The sequence below is a fragment of the Schistocerca nitens genome, chromosome 3 (assembly GCF_023898315.1).
Source record: "Schistocerca nitens isolate TAMUIC-IGC-003100 chromosome 3, iqSchNite1.1, whole genome shotgun sequence".
NCBI lineage: Eukaryota > Metazoa > Arthropoda > Insecta > Orthoptera > Acrididae > Schistocerca > Schistocerca nitens.
Window position 1 is genome coordinate 662,879,989 of NC_064616.1, and position 17,096 is coordinate 662,897,084.

The 17,096-nt window shown below is 43.7% G+C and overlaps 1 protein-coding gene across 6 annotated transcripts in view; it reads left to right on the forward strand.

Annotated features, from left to right (window-relative positions):
• Window positions 1-17,096, forward strand: part of LOC126248622 (protein O-linked-mannose beta-1,2-N-acetylglucosaminyltransferase 1-like) — a 2,277,756-nt gene that overhangs the window by 2,168,099 nt on the left and 92,561 nt on the right. For all 6 annotated transcript variants that reach the window (XM_049949790.1, XM_049949788.1, XM_049949787.1 and 3 more), the window contains one exon: window positions 2,907-2,977. The gene's annotated coding sequence lies outside the window, so the exon portion shown is untranslated. The remainder of the gene's footprint in view (window positions 1-2,906; window positions 2,978-17,096) is intronic.

Below are 17,096 nucleotides of genomic sequence, written 5' to 3' on the forward strand. Positions count from 1 at the left end.
CCGTTGATTTCTTTTTGTGAATAGTGCGGTGGTTAAACTGCACAAATGAAGACCCCACATAAATAAACTCTGAAGTGAAGAAACTGTTCAAATTTTTTTTTATTCCGTAGCGATAAAAACCACACAGTGGCAATCAGTTGTGTGTATCAGGAGGGGTGGGAGGAGATCACCAGTGAACATAAGCCCTAGGTAAGAACTGCCGGGGGTCGAGAGCTGATCACCCATTGTGTAATGTTAGTAAAAACGAAACGCGTACTGCATGAAGAGCTTGAGATCCCTTGGCTACTAGTAGCCGAAAACTGGTATATGAATCGGCTACTCCACACAACAAACGTATTCCACAATTTGTAACAGGAATTAGATGGAAGTCATATTAAGTACAGCACTGATCCTATCCCGTACTGATGCAGTACAGTGTGGACAGGTAGTCATTTTACCATACTGCTACACTATCCCAGTTCACTCACAATCTCTCTTTTCGATAAGCACTCTATAAGGTAACCCTAATTTTCGTTCATTTGGTGTTCATTTGGGTACAGACGTCGACATTTGTAGGTCTGAGCACAGAATGAGAACCTACAGCCGTAAAGGAACCAGATTCATATAATGAGATACTACAGCTGTAAATGAATCACATTCACATAGTGAGAAACAATGTTCAAGTTCGCACTGGAGCATCCGTATTAAGGTTATTCGCTTTTTGCCGCCCTGACTGGGTCTGCTGGCGTCACCGTGGCCGATCCCTTATCCAGCACTCCTCCAAATTGCTCAAATGCTTAGTTCATAATAACCATGATGTTGAATGTACAGGGTTATTACAAATGATTGAAGCGATTTCACAGCTCTACAATAACTTTATTATTTGAGATATTTTCACGATGCTTTGCACACACATACAAAAACTCAAAAAGTTTTTTTAGGCATTCACAAATGTTCGATATGTGCCCCTTTAGTGATTCGGCAGACATCAAGTCGATAATCAAGTTCCTCCCACACTCGGCGCAGCATGTCCCCATCAATGAGTTCGAAAGCATCGTTGATGCGAGCTCGCAGTTCTGGCACGTTTCTTGGTAGAGGAGGTTTAAACACTGAATCTTTCACATAACCCCACAGAAAGAAATCGCATGGGGTTAAGTCGGGAGAGCGTGGAGGCCATGACATGAATTGCTGATCATGATCTCCGCCACGACCGATCCATCGGTTTTCCAATCTCCTGTTTAAGAAATGCCGAACATCACGATGGAAGTGCGGTGGAGCACCATCCTGTTGAAAGATGAAGTCGGCGCGGTCGGTCTCCAGTTGTGGCATGAGCCAATTTTCCAGCATGTCCAGATACACGTGTCCTGTAACGTTTTTTTCGCAGAAGAAAAAGGGGACGTAAACTTTAAACCGTGAGATTGCACAAAACACGTTAACTTTTGGTGAATTGCGAATTTGCTGCACGAATGCGTGAGGATTCTCTACCGCCCAGATTCGCACATTGTGTCTGTTCACTTCACCATTAAGAAAAAATGTTGCTTCATCACTGAAAACAAGTTTCGCACTGAACGCATCCTCTTCCATGAGCTGTTGCAACCGCGCCGAAAATTCAAAGCGTTTGACTTTTTCATCGGGTGTCAGGGCTTGTAGCAATTGTAAACGGTAAGGCTTCTGCTTTAGCCTTTTCCGTAAGATTTTCCAAACCGTCGGCTGTGGTACGTTTAGCTCCCTGCTTGCTTTATTCGTCGACTTCTGCGGGCTACGCGTGAAACTTGCCCGCACGCGTTCAACCGTTTCTTCGCTCACTGCAGGCCGACCCGTTGATTTCCCCTTACAGAGGCATCCAGAAGCTTTAAACTGCGCATACCATCGCCGAATGGAGTTAGCAGTTGGTGGATCTTTGTTGAACTTCGTCCTGAAGTGTTCAAATGGTTCAAATGGCTCTGAGCACTATGGGACTTAACTTCTAAGGTCATCAGTCCCCTAGAACTTAGAACTACTTAAACCTAACTAACCTAAGGACATCACACACATCCATGCCCGAGGCAGGATTCGAGCCTGCGACCGTAGCGGTCGCGCGGTTCCAGACTGTAGCGCCTTTAACCGCTTGGCCACCACGGCCGGCCCTGAAGTGTCGTTGCACTGTTATGACTGACTGATGTGAGTGCATTTCAAGCACGACATACGCTTTCTCGGCTCCTGTCGCCATTTTGTCTCACTGCGCTCTCGAGCGCTCTGGCGGCAGAAACCTGAAGTGCGGCTTCGGCCGAACAAAACTTTATGAGTTTTTCTACGTATCTGTAGTGTGTCGTGACCATATGTCAATGAATGGAGCTACAGTGAATTTATGAAATCGCTTCAATCATTTGTAATAGCCCCGTATGTTAAACCTTAATTTTCCATCCTTCCTTCGCCAATATAAGGAATTCGATACTAAATTTAGGGTGTCCCAGTATTCAGGGATATGAGAGGAACAATCATTCGAAGCAAAGAACTCTAGTAAACATGGCCTCTCAAATACATGCCATGAACACGTCTTCATCTTCGATGTTGTGAAACAAATCTCTTCTACTGTAAGCTCTTTACTTTCCATATTTTGACAGGTTGTGGTATGGACCAAACAAGAAAAAAATGTCCCGTTGACTTGGTCTCTAAAGTGCACTTCTTAAGACGTATGATCACTTTTTCCTCTTCGCTACTGTGAAAAGCATGTGTTCTGGTCTACAAGTGCTCATAGCTCTTAAAAACCCGTGTTTACTAGGCATTTTTGCATCGAATGATTCTCCCCGTCGTACCTCTGAATACTGAACAATTCCTCCTGGGATACCCTGTATATTCCCTTTTCTAGCATGCGCGAACACAAACCAGACATTTATATTTACTATTTAGTTAGCAGCTTTGAATATAACTGGACATTTTATTTTCAGACATCTGACCGCCTGGGGCGATACGCCGTACCAACGCCGAAGATCCTTCCGCAACCATGATCAAAAGAGTGGTAAGACTACACAAACACATTTACAAGTATAGGGTAACAACTCACATTAGAGTATATAGCTATTGAAGGTATACCCTAATTTCTTTTTCATTAACATAAATGTTATGAATTATAATAATCGTTAAGTTTTATGAATATCTGTATGAAACTCTAAAAATCTCAGAATTTGATCAATATAACCATGAAGCAGCTTTGATTAAATAAGTTGTCTGAAATGAATTTCTCATAACGGGTGCAACAGAAGTATCATGCTGCTTTCACCAGCAATTTTTCCTGAGAAAAAAGAGATTTGGAGATTTTTCAGAACCTCACTCATTCTCTTGCTGTACGTCTCGCAGCCGTCCGCGCCGCAAAAGGAGTTTACTCAGGCTTTTGACAGATGGTCACATTAACGTGACTAGACAATTAATGTGTTGGCAAACGTGCAACCTCGGCAGCTTGGAGGATTCAGTTCGTCGTCTTCTACTGACGAGACGCTAGCACCACATATTTATTACATATTCCGTTTCTCTTTACGTGATTGTCTCAGAGCGTACTGTGGTTATACATATACGGAATTTCTCACTTGAAATACATACCGGAATGTATTCCTAGATTTGGAGTTTATTATGAAGCTAGTTAATAAAGAATAGATTATATTTATGTTTCTACCACAAATACATGAATATTATATTCTGCCGTATGTTCTGCTATTATTTCCGGAATAAATTTTCACTCTGCAGCAGAGTGTACACTGTTTTGAAACTTTCTGGCATATTAAAACTGTGTGCCACGCTGGTACTATTGCCTTTCTTCCAGACTGCGAGTCCAGCAAGGTATACGAGAAATCTGTGAGGTTTGGAAGGTAGGAGAAAAGTACTGGCAGAAGTAAAGCTGTGAAGGCGGGTCGTGAGCCACGGCTGGCTAGTTCAGGCGGTAAGGGCATTGTCACGTTAGGCAGGATACAGGGCTCGTATCGTGATGTGGCAGACAGTTTTAATCTACCAGGAAGTTTCAATATACCATTGTTCTCTGAAGGTGGACACCAGGGGGTGGGGGGGGGGGGGGATCGAGTCTGCGGGCAACATACAGGGTGTGGATGTGTTCAAGGAAAAGGAGTAGGTGGGGAAGGGGATGAGGTCGTAGAGGATGCGTGTGGGGGACGGAAGGCAGATACGGAAGGCGAGACAGAGTGCATGGTGCTCGAGGATTTGGAGGGCGTTATAGAACCTGGTAGGGGTGGAAATGCAACCAACGCTGGCATAACAAAGGATGGGGTGGATCAAGGATTTGTAGGTGTGAAGGATGGTGGAAGGATGCAGTCCGCCAGTCCAGCTGGACAGAAGTTTCAGGAGGCGGAGTCTGTTGTGCGCTTTGTGTTGGATTGTAAGGAGATGGGGAATCAAGGTGAGGTGCCGGTCGAGGGTGAGGCCAGGGTATTTGGGGGTAGGAGTGATGTGGATAGGATGGCCATAAATGGTTAGGCAGAAATCGTGGAGACGAAGGAGCAGCTGGTGTTGCCTATGATGATGGCTTGGGTCTTGGAGGGGTTGATACAAAAGGAACCACTGGCTGCACCAAGTGGTGAACTGGTCAAGGTGGGCTTGGGGGGGGGGGGGGGGGGGTACGTTGGGTCCATTGAAGGGTAGGATAAAGGGCTAGGAAGACGGTGTCATCAGCAAATTGGAGGAGATGAACAGGCGGGGGAGGTGTGGGCATATCAGCAGTGTACAGGACATAGAGGAGAGGGGCACGCCAGCAGAGGGATAGAAGGTACAGGAGTTGGAATTGTGGATAGTGACATAGGAGGGACGACGGGAGAGGAAGGAAGCAACGAGACGGACGAAATTGATAGGGAGAGCATAGGTCTGGAGTACGAGTACTTAACTGAAATCTCAGAGATCGTTCGCTCTGTATACTCGTGGCAATGAGCTGTGCAGCCCCATTGATCTCTCTATGAGAATTATAAATCCCTTCCAGGCGAATCTATGCGGCACTGCCATCTTGTTGACGGCAATGTACAGGGTGGCTATAGTTAAACATTCGCTAATTGAGCCAGTGGAGACGGAAAGCTACTTACTGTAAGGATGCCCAGTTCTATAGGAATGATGTTGAGACTGTGTTCTGACGGATTTGCACCAGGGTCGGCGCAAGGCACGTGCGAAACGTGCGGCCGCATGGGGCGGCACTTTACCAGGGGCGGCAGATTTGCCGCCCCCCTCCTTTTTTTTTTTTTTTTTTTTTTTGGGACAAACTCAACATTTATGCCCAAGAGGGGATTCGAAACCAAACCTCGGAGGGAGCGGCTTCGGGAACTGTGGCATGGCGCCTCGACTACCTGCCTGTTGAACAAGGGGAGGGAGGAGGACTAATTTCTTCCTCGCCACTGTGGCAGCACCGTCGTGTTTACACCGGAGGAACAGGGAGGGGGAAGCAGTCAGGCGTACAGCCGTACTCGCCAGTATTCTTATGAGTGAGCGCTGCCAGCCTGTTACGCTCCGTGCATTTACTCACAACTAATTTTGCAGAAGACGAAATCTAATTTGGAAATTCGAATGCAGTGTTCGATACTGCGGTTACATCTTAAGCCTTAAGCAATTTTGCTAAGCCCTTCAATGGCAGTTTCCGAGTGTTTTATTCTTCCCGCATTATGGGGGAAAAAATGATTGAACATTACATGTCCAACACCTACAATTGATAGAAGTATTCTGAATAGGTAAATACGCTGCGAGTAATTACAAGGGATAAAGACATTGCTAATAAGCCTGGCATAAGTTGGGTTTCGACGTATTTTTGAAAATTTTTGCTATCCGTTTCTGAGTGATAGTCGGACGTTTTGGTTTTTGAGCCATGAAACACCTGTCTCCCCCTGCATGAGCAACAATTAAACTCTGACCGGCACTTTTGTTTCACAATACTAATCGCACACTATCATTTTGCCAACATTTATTTGCTGCATAATGCATGTAAATCCATGTTTCATCTTAGTAAACTACTGGTCGCTTTGATTCTGATGGAAACCTGAGAAAGTATGGTACTTAAGCAACAATGACCTCTCGTCCGCACAACGCAAAACGTTAATTTTGACGCCTTCTGAAACGAAAACCCATAGACAGAACATTGCTTCTAAGGGTTTCCTTGATAGCTCTGAAGCTCATTTCTTTTTGACAAAAGTTGCGCGGTTTTAGAAAAGTTCATATTTCTTTCTATTGTTCGTAATGCCATAGAAATTGCTGCCTGATAATACATTTATCCATATGATCGGTCACATACTTACTGTGAGCTTCTTGTTTCTTCTTCTTGGGCACTAGTTTAACCGTAGCCTCGGTGTACCTCATCACGTGACCTTGTTCCTGGTACTGCCACGTCACCACTTCGCCTTTCGAGGCAATAGGTATTGTTGCGTTCTCTACAACAAAAACTACAGAATTCATTTCGGTAGTTGGCCGAGGGAGTCAGGATTGGTCAGAACCACTTTCATTGCGTTTCGTAAGAACAGAAGAATTGGTGCGTCCGAATTGATGCAACTTGGGATGTAATAGTTAAGTGCTTTTCATATAACGTACAATTAGTATTGCGCATGCACGTTACTCATAAGTTAGAATTTTTCTCCTTCAAGATTGCAGAATAGGAAAATGTTTCTTATGATCAGTTACTTCAAAAATTGGCAACTCGGCAAATAAGCACGCGTCGTCCCAATAGCTAGAATGAAAATAAAGCGAAGAAAAGTGATGTGATACGACGATGACTAATTTGTTACCCCTTATTCCACAATCAGACACGAAAGAAGTGACACATGGAAATTACAACAGATGTCGAGTGTCAGTTCTTTGAAATGAACAACCGCAGTGCAGTGAGTTAATGTATTTCGACTAGCATTAGTACTCGTCGATGCACGGGTGTATATTTATTGCATTATTATGTTACTCCATCTCCTTATTCTTCCTCTCTCCATTGTCTTCCGCCCCACTCTTTGACCGTTTCACTTGCGTCTGTAGTCAAATTCCGCCTGAAATTCAATTTCACGCCGCTCAATTTTTATGACTTCATCTCCTGTACAGTGTATCTTACAGTAATATAATTTTCAGTTTACGTGCAGTGGAATATCAGGAAATTGTCAGCGAAGTGTGTTGCAAATAAAGTTAGTACACTGACATCAACAGTTAGTTTAATGTAATCGTTCTTTACAGGCTGGATCGAAACGGACCGACGGTAGAAAAAGACTGTCTGGCAGTGAATATAGGAAAAGACGGGCGCTGAAGGAAGATGACGATAAGAAGCAAAAGGATGCATTACAACGATATTTCAAGCCAAAGAGAGAACGACCTAGCAGTGGCGATGGTGGAAAAATAGATCCTGAAAGTACAAAAACTAGTGGAGCTAATGCAGCTACATCTTTATCTTCAGGACATGACCAGAAAGTTGACGAACACAGTACTGTGACCACCGCATACAGTAGCAATGCTGACGGTGGACCATCCACAACATGTTAAACAGACCTCGTCTGGACTCAAGACCTGCTTTGTGACGAAAGCTCCGAGATTGAAACATCAGCCAGAACTGAAATTAGGCGACCCGATTCGGAAAATACCGGAGGAACATCAGCCGAGGGACTCACCACCGGAGAAGGGATTGAAGGCGAGCCTAAACTGGAAGACACAATTGACTCAGATCCCGGAAGATGGCCGGAAATTATTATCGACTGCATTCGAACGACTTTGGTCATGCGAGGTCCTCCCGAGTGCATTAAGGAAGCTGAAGAATGTCCTAAAAACGCGGACAATCGGCGTTTCAGCCCTGTGCACTACAGCAATTCTTTGAAGAATTTAGAAGAAGCGGATAAGACATTGGTTGGTGTACTCAAAGAACGAGGACGCTGTGTTCTTCTTTTGTTGCAAACTTTTTTCGTCATCTACAGAAAAAATTGCAAAGAACGGTATAAGCGACTGGCGGCACCTTGCTTCGTATCTCGAAAGTCACGGGAAGTCTACCGAGCATTTGAATTCACATAAAAAGTGTATCGTGTTTTCCGAGGGACTGAAAAGTCACGAACTGTCGACGCCCATCATCAGAGGCTTCTGAATACTGAAAGCGAACATTGGAAAAATGTTCTTGAGCGCTTAATAGCAATAATTCATTTCCTGGGTCGGCAATGTCTGCCTTTGAGAGGAAGCACAGATACACTCTTTCAGCCTGATAACGGAAACTTCTTGAAACTCGTTGAATTATTCGAAAAGTTCGACACTGTAATGATGGAGCACCTGCACAGAACAAAGCAAGGTAAGAACAAGGGTAATCATTATCTTGGAAAAGAAACACAGAATGAAATAATTGATCTTATTGGATCATCTATAACCAACAACATTCTATTAATGATGAAATCTGCAAAGCATTACAGTATAATTCTGGACTACACACAAGATATTTCAAAAGTTGAGCAGATGAAAGTTGTGGTACGTTTCGTCCAGGAGACAAGACTCGACGGGGTATACGATGTCCGAGCTCGGGAGTATTTTCTGGGATTTCTTCCAGTGCCCAATACTTCAAATTCCACTTTGACGAAGGTCGTACTCAAGTTCTTGGAAGATAAAAAATCCTATTGTGTAGTATGAGAGCGCAAGGATACGACAATGGAGCAAACATGAAAGGGAAGAAGTCTGGTCTCCAAAAAAGAATTTCAGACATGAACAAGAGAGCATTTTATGTACCGTGTAGCAGTCACTCATTGAATCTTGTTGTAAACGCTGCCGCTTTGTCTTCTAAATATGCTGTTTCCATGTTTTATACAGTGAAAAAAGCTTGTATGACTTCTTCTCGTCCTCCGTTCGACGTTGAGATGTCTCGAAGAAGTATCTGCCTAACCTGTCGCTGAAGCTACTGAGCGATACTAGGTGGGAAAGTCGCTGCACTTACTCCCCTGAGGTTTCAATTTGGAGGCGTTTATGATGCACTGGTTCAGATATCAGAAGAATTCGATGGCATGACCGCTCACGAAGCAATGTCACTTGCGAATCAAATAAAAAATTACACCTTTCTCACTTCTCTGGTAATCGGGTACGACGTTCTGCTCCACATCAATGTCGTCAGTAAGACCCTCCAGACCATTGACATAAATGTTTCTGAGGCCGTGGAAATGCTTGAAAAAACGAAAGCATATTTTGAGACCTGCAGAACAGAAGAAAAGTTTGTGTCTTTCTTGAGGGATTCCAAAGAATTGGCTACAGCATTAGAGCTAGAAGATCTAACGTTACCACGATGTAGGAAGCCAATACACTTTACCTATGAAGGAAGGGATAAGACAATAGATGACACAACAAAACGTTACAAGATTGAGTTCTACTATTATCTATTAGATATAGTAGCCACATCTTCGGATGAGAGAGTCAGTCAACTGAAATCTCATTGTGATTATTTTGATTTTCTCTACGACATCGGCGAGCTGAAAAATGCACCTCCTTACAGCCTGGACACAAAGTATAGAAACCTTGCAGTTATTTTGCAAGATCATGAGTCAAGCGACATTGATGCACTGGAGTTGAGGGAAGAACTAAAAGTGCTTTCAACATTGTCGAAACCTGGAATAGGTCCAAAAGAGGCTCTGAAGTTTATAGGAAGACATAATTTTTGCCCTAATGTTACTATTGCTCTGAGAATTCTCCTAACACTCCCAGTGACAGTTGCGAGTGGAGAGAGGAGTTTCTCAAAACTGAAATTGATAAATACATACCTCCGATCAACGATGAGCCAAACTCGTTTGAATGATCTTGCAACAATATCGATTGAGCACGAGCTTCCAGAGGACAAATTACACAGATCGTGTGAAAGAGTTTGCACAAGCAAAAGCCAGGAAGGTTCGATTTGTCTCGTATTTTCTTAAATTTTTATATTATGATCAGTGTCTTGGTTATTTACTGTGTTGTTTCTTATTTTGTTCAACATTAAATAGTTATTGTAAATATTATTGTTCAAACCAAATTATCGTTAAATTGTAAATATATTTTGTTTTCCGTTGAATACATTATCTGTTCACAACCATTGAAAAATGTTTATTTACGTTAACTGTAAGTTCATGCCCGCGGGATTCGCCGAGCGGTCTTAAGGCGCTGCAGTCATGGACTGTGTGGCTGGTCCCGGCGGAGGTTCGAGTCCTCCCTCGGGCATATTTGTGTGTGTTTGTCCTTAGGATAATTTAGGTTAAATAGTGTGTAAGCTTAGGGACTGATGACCTTAGCAGTTAAGTCCCACAAGATTTCACACACATTTGAACAGGCTCATTAAAATTAGCTAGATTTCTTCAATCAGGTTTGACTCCATTTTTGAGCTGGTGCCCAGCGACTGATTTGTACAAATCTGTAGGGAATGTCACCAATCAGTCGCAATTTTTGTTTTTATTTTCCAGATCTACATAGATTTCGGGCACAGTGTGGCTATTCTCAATGCTTGAGTTATGTTTACATCTATACCGTCATGCTGAACGTAACTGTCAACATGACGGTTTAGATGCAAGCGCATATTAAAATCTGGCCACTCAGTGGCCGAAACGTAGGTAGATCTGAAAAGTAAAAACAAAAATTGCGATTGATTGCTGACATTTCCTACAGATTTGTTTAAATAAAATTCCACAAACGTTTTGTAAAAGAAAAAAAAATTGGGGGCGGGGGGGGGGGGGGGCAATTAAGCAGCTCGCACGGGGCGGCACTTGGGCTTGCGCCGGCCCTGATTTGCGCTGTTAGTAGTGTCCTGCGTTGCCATTAAATGTCGGTACTACTAGGACCACGTAGGGTTGAAACACGAGCATCAGTGTGGATTACAGTTGCAGATAGTCAACACTGGTCCAGACAAGATAGGAGGGTTTACTTTTAAAACCGTTTTAGCAAAACAAGAGCAATAGTGCTGCTGTTCTTCGCGAGTATCGACGCACTGAAGGAATACTGAGAGGTCCTCTTCCCGCACCAGAGTCGAAAAACATGATTCGGAGGTTCCACTGAACTGGCGTTTTGCGAATTGCGCCACAGATTGATTTTCATGGGAGCCCTCTCAAGTAGCGAAAGTTTGATTATAACCAATCTTTATTTGAAGCAGCAATTAGACTCACCAACTTAAATCTGTCTTCTGTGACTATTTTATCTTCATTGCCGTATTCCACTAGTACTTGTACACTTATAAATGTTACAGCTTTCTGACCACCACAGATCCATGCAAGACCCAACGTCTGTACATAGCTGCAGCACACAATTAACCTGGGTTCCCTCTTCCAGCAACCATACCATTGTAATGATATGGTTACCACTAGAGAGCTCGCTAATGAATATTACAACATTGATGTTCTCTAATTTTTTAAGTATTTTTCTTAGAAAACAACAGTTTCTTACTAATTTAGTAGTCAGTTTGTTTTTCTTAACACAAAATGTAATGATTTGCAAGATTTTAATGAACAAAGTAGGAGCATATGGACTATCAGACCAATTGTGTGATTGGATTGAAGAGTTCCTAGATAACTGAACGCAGCTTGTCATTCTCAATGGAGAGAAGTTCTTCCGAAGTAACTGAGCGAGGTGGCGCAGTGGTTAGCACACTGGACTCGCATTCGGGAGGACGACGGTTCAGTCCCGTCTCCGGCCATCCTGATTTAGGTTTTCCGTGATTTCCCTAAATCGCTTCAGGCAAATGCCGGGATGGTTCCTTTGAAAGGGCACGGCCGATTTCCTTCCCCATCCTTCCCTCACCCGAGCTTGCGCTCCGTCTCTAATGACCTCGTTGTCGACGGGACGTTAAACACTAATCTCCTCCTCCTCCTCCTCTTCCGAAGTAAGAGTGATTTCAGGTGTGCCGCAGAGGAGTGTCGTAGGACCGTTGCTATTCACAATATACATAAATGACCTTGTGCATGACATCGGAAGTTCACTGAGGCTTTTTGCGGATGATGCTGTGGTATATCGAGAGGTTGTAACAATGGAAAATTGTACTGAAATGCAGGAGGATCTGCAGCGAATTGGCGCATGGTGCAGGGAATGGCAATTGAATATCAATGTAGACAAGTGTAATGTGCTGCGAATACAGAGAAAGAAAGATCCCATATCATTTAGCTACAATGCAGCAGGTCAGCAACTGGAAGCAGCTAATTCCATAAATTATCTGGGAGTACGCATTAGGAGTGATTTAAAATGGAATGATCATATAAAGTTGGTCGTCGGTAAAGCAGATGCCAGACTGAGATTCATTGGAAGAATCCTAAGGAAATGCAATCCGAAAACAAAGGAAGTAGGTTACAGTACGCTTGTTCGCCCACTGTTTGAACACTGCTCAAGAAGAGATAGAGAAGATCCAACGGAGAGCAGCGCACTTCGTTACAGGATCATTTAGTAATCGCGAAAGCGTTACGGATATGATAAACTTCAGTGGAAGACTCTGCAGGAGAGACGCTCAGTAGCTTGGTACGGGCTTTTGTTGAAGTTTCGAGAACATACCTCCACCGAGGAGTCAAGCAGTATATTGCTCCCTCCTACGTATATCTCTCGAAGAGACCATGAGGATAAAATCAGAGAGATTAGAACCCACACAGAGGCATACCGACAATCCTTCTTTCCACGAACAATACGAGACTGGAATAGAAGGGAGAACCGATAGAGGTACTCAAGGTACCCTCCGCCACACACCGTCAGGTGGCTTGCGGAATATGGATGTAGATGTAGATATATGAACCAAAATTATTTCTTCCTATAGCAATTTCTTCCTATAGCAATCTTATGACTTTGAAGCCAGCCAAGTGATCGTTTTCACAGCTTGTTTGTCACTGGGTGATAAATAAGTTCGCACTTAAGGCAACAAAATGTGAAAAAGGCAAACAGAGCTACTTACAAATTGGAGCAAAAATTTCATACAAAACTATGTCGATGTTTCAGTAAGTGTAAAATTAAAACATGATGCCGTGAGCTAGCTTCCAACGGATGTAACACGGTTCTAATGTATCCACAAGTGGCGTGTTCGAATCCTAGTGGCGGAAAACGTATTCATTATCAAAATTTGAATGATATTAGGAGGAAAGAGGCAGGGAACAGTACCTCGACAGCAGTTTATGCCAAACTGGCCTGTAGTATATATTTAACCTCTTGCGGGTTTATGATGGTAGGGCATAAGATGGTGTCCTAGGTGATCTGCCCATTAGACGGAATGCTGACTTTCACAGCGTCCTTGGTTCTGTCTGAGAGGAATAGCCCATGTGCCGACACGAAGTTTTATTTCCCCGCCGCGCGGTTTAGGGTGCGTTGTCACGGATTGCGCTGCCCCTCCCGCCGGAGGTTCGAGTCCTGCTTCTGGCATGGGTCTGTGTTATTCTTAGCATAAGTTAGTTTAAGTTATTTTAAGTAGTGTGTAAGTCTACGGAACAATGACCTCAGCAGATTGGTCCCTTAGGAATTCACACACATTTGAACATTATTTCCCTCCTGTCATTCCGTACGTATTTATACAACATAAATGCATTAAATCAGTCGTCCACACATAGTTACACGCTTGCCAGTTCATTGGCAGGTTGGGGGAAACAAATGTGAAATCACCTCCACGAACACCATCAAAAAGTATGAAATTATAGTTGTTTAAATGTTCATATAAAAAGTAAATTAACAAAAGAGAGAGTGCATACAAGCTATTTATGGGTGCGCTTTGCGGTGTTAATTTTGACTCCGATTCAAAAATAATTGAATAATTAGACTTTTTTTAATTATACGCTAGTGCAAAATGAGAAATGAAATCACTTACGTAATAACCCAACACGAGTGAAATTCTATTGTAATATTATACAGATGATACTACAGGGGTGATGATAATCACGGGGTCATACACCTATGGGAAGACGTGTTGCACAACAATTTAATTTTCTTGTACAACCCCCTGTAGCTTCAGTGCAGTTCTCATATGTATGTAAACACCACCACAGAAGTGCTGAATGTCATCTTGGTAGACAGTCTGCAATGTTGTATCCATTTGTTGTCGCACATTGTGAAGGGATGTGGTTGGTAAAGTAGATCAAATCAGAAAATACCAAACGCTATACTGTCAGATCCTACACATGCTTAGTCTCAAGATGGATTGTTGATAATACTGGTCAGAACATTTGACGAGTGCCGTGGATAATTTGTCGAGCAAACCGAGAAATGTGTGCGCGGAAATTATACGAGGGTCACGCCAAAAGAAATGCACACTATTTCTTTAAAATCCATCTTTTATTCTACATGTTTGAAAGTTTTACAGTGTGTAGATACATCATTTACGAACAATATTTTCATTTCTCTACATAATTTCCATCCCTCTCAACTGCCTTACGCCATCTTGGAACCAGCGCCTGTATACCCGCACGGTAAAATTCTGGACCAACCTGTTGGAGCCACTCTTTGGCAGCGCGCACAAGGGAGTCATCATCTTCAAATCTTGTTCCACGAAGAGAGTCTTTCAGTTTCCCGAAGAAATGATAGTCACATGGAGCCAGGTCAGGACTGTAAGGCGGGTGTTTCAGTGTTGTCTCGCTTCCATGGTTTTTTGACTGACACGTGGCCGTGCATTGTCGTGCAACAGCAAAACATCCTGCTTTTGTTGATGTGGGTGAACACGACTCAGTCGAGCTTGAAGTTTCTTCAGTGTCGTCACATATGCATCAGAATTTATGGTGGTTCCACTTGGCATGATGTCCACAAGCAGGAGTCCTTCGGAATCGAAAAACACCGTAGGCATAACTTTTCCAGCTGAAGGTGTGGTTTTGAATTTTTTTTCTTGGGTGAATTTGCATGATGCCACTCCATTGATTGCCTCTTCGTCTCTGGTGAAAAATGGTGGAGCCTTGTTTCATCACCGGTCACAATTCTTCCAAGAAATTCATCTCTGCCATTCTCGTACTGTTCCCAAGGTTCGCTGCTTACCGTTTTTCTTGTTTCTTTGTGAGCCACTGTCAACATCCTGGGAAACCCACCTGGCACAAACCTTTTTTAACACCAACACTTCCAGTATTCTGCAAACACTTCCTTCCCCTATCCCAACGTAGCGTGACAATTCGTTCACTGTGATGCGTCTGTCAGCAGTCACCAATTCGTTAACTCTCTGCACATTGTCTGGAGTGTGTGCAGTACGAGGCCTGCCGCTGCGAGGACAATCCTCAATATTGCCGTGCCCGCTTTCACCACGTAACCTGCTTGCCCACCAACTAACTGTACTGCGATCGACAGCAGCATCTCCGTACACCTTTTTCAACCTCTTGTGGATGTTTCCCACTGTCTCGTTTTCACAGCACAGGAACTCTATGACAGCACGTTGCTTCTGACGAACGTCAAGTGTAGCAGCCATCTTGAAGACATGCTGTGACGGCGCCCCTCACGAGAACAGGTTGAACTAAGTTTGAAAACAAGCGGGAAGCATGTATCTACACACTGTAAAACTTTCACACATGCAGAATGAAGCCGGCCGGAGTGGCCGAGCGGTTCTAGGCGCTACAGTCTGGAACCGCTACGGTCGCAGGTTCGAATCCTGCCTCGGGCATGGATGTGTGTGATGTCCTTAGGTTAGTTAGGTGTGTGTGAAATCTTATGGGACTTAACTGCTAAGGTCATCAGTCCCTATGCTTGCTTATAGATGGTGCTCTCGCAAATGAGCTTCATGATTCCAAGACAAAATCTTTTCTCATCATTGTGTGTGAAATCTTAAGGGACTTAACTGCTAAGTTCATCAGTCCCTAAGCTTACACACTATTTAACCTAAATTATCCTAAGGACAAACACACACACCCATGCCCGAGGGAGGACTCGAACCTCCGTCGGGATCAGCCGCACAGTCCATGACTGCAGCGCCTGAGACCGCTCGGATAATCCCGCGCGGCTCTCTCATCATTAAACAAATGTTTGTGCCATTGATACCTCTAGTTTCATCAGTCACTAGACCGTGGGAGTTGAACTACGCGGTGATCAGGTGTGAGAAAATGCTTAACAAACGGCACGCATGCATATAGTTTTACTATATGGTTCCACGTGCTTCTTGTTGCGTACCAGTTCATGTGGAGACATTGATCCTAATTTGTGCTGCGATCGCCATGTGATCGACAATGGCTTTTCGCCTGATGCCGTGACTCAGGTGTGCATCTGTAAACCGTTACCCTCCGGAGCCAGTGCAATGAGCATGCTTGCCTCCCTTCTACATCTACATCTACATCTACATTCATACTCCGCAAGCCACCCAACGGTGTGTGGCGGAGGGCACCTTACGTGCCACTGTCATTACCTCCCTTTCCTGTTCCAGTCGCGTATGGTTCGCGGGAAGAACGACTGTCTGAAAGCCTCCGTGCGCGCTCTAATCTCTCTAATTTTACATTCGTGATCTCCTCGGGAGGTATAAGTAGGGGGAAGCAATATACTCGATACCTCATCCAGAAACGCACCCTCTCGAAACCTGGCGAGCAAGCTACACCGCGATGCAGAGCGCCTCTCTTGCAGAGTCTGCCACTTGAGTTTATTAAACATCTCCGTAACGCTATCACGGTTACCAAATAACCCTGTGACGAAACGCGCCGCTCTTCTTTGGATCTTCTCTATCTCCTCCGTCAACCCGCCATCAACACTGATCACATCTGACAACTCATATCTGACGTCAAGGCCAATTCTTCTGAAGGACCATCCAGTCCCCCACAAACCCACAGAACGATATCGCTTGAATTCAGTTAATTGCAATTATTGTGCTCTTCGTTGCCGTCCTAACCCAAAATGATATTCGAAAACCACTCTTTCACATTGTGAAATACGGTTATGAACTAAATCTTTTCGTGCTCAATATCTTTCGTACTTCGCCCGCAGCAAGATGCTTTGAATTAGTGCCCTCTGGCAGTGCCCTGTGCAAATACGTCACGCGTTAAAAGTATCAGTTTTCCATTTTCCACAAATATATATTCTAAAATCCCCAATGACAAAACACTGTCCACGACAGCACGTGCAGGGATTCTGTGTTATTTTTTGTATTTGTTAGAGGATAACTATTTTCAAAATTCAAGGGTCCAGCTGGTCTGTTGCCTTTTTGTTTACTTAGTAGGCATCGTATTGCTCTTACCGGGACACGTCCAAATCTAATGGAATAAGATAAAGTAATTCTGATGTTTAATGAATGTGAC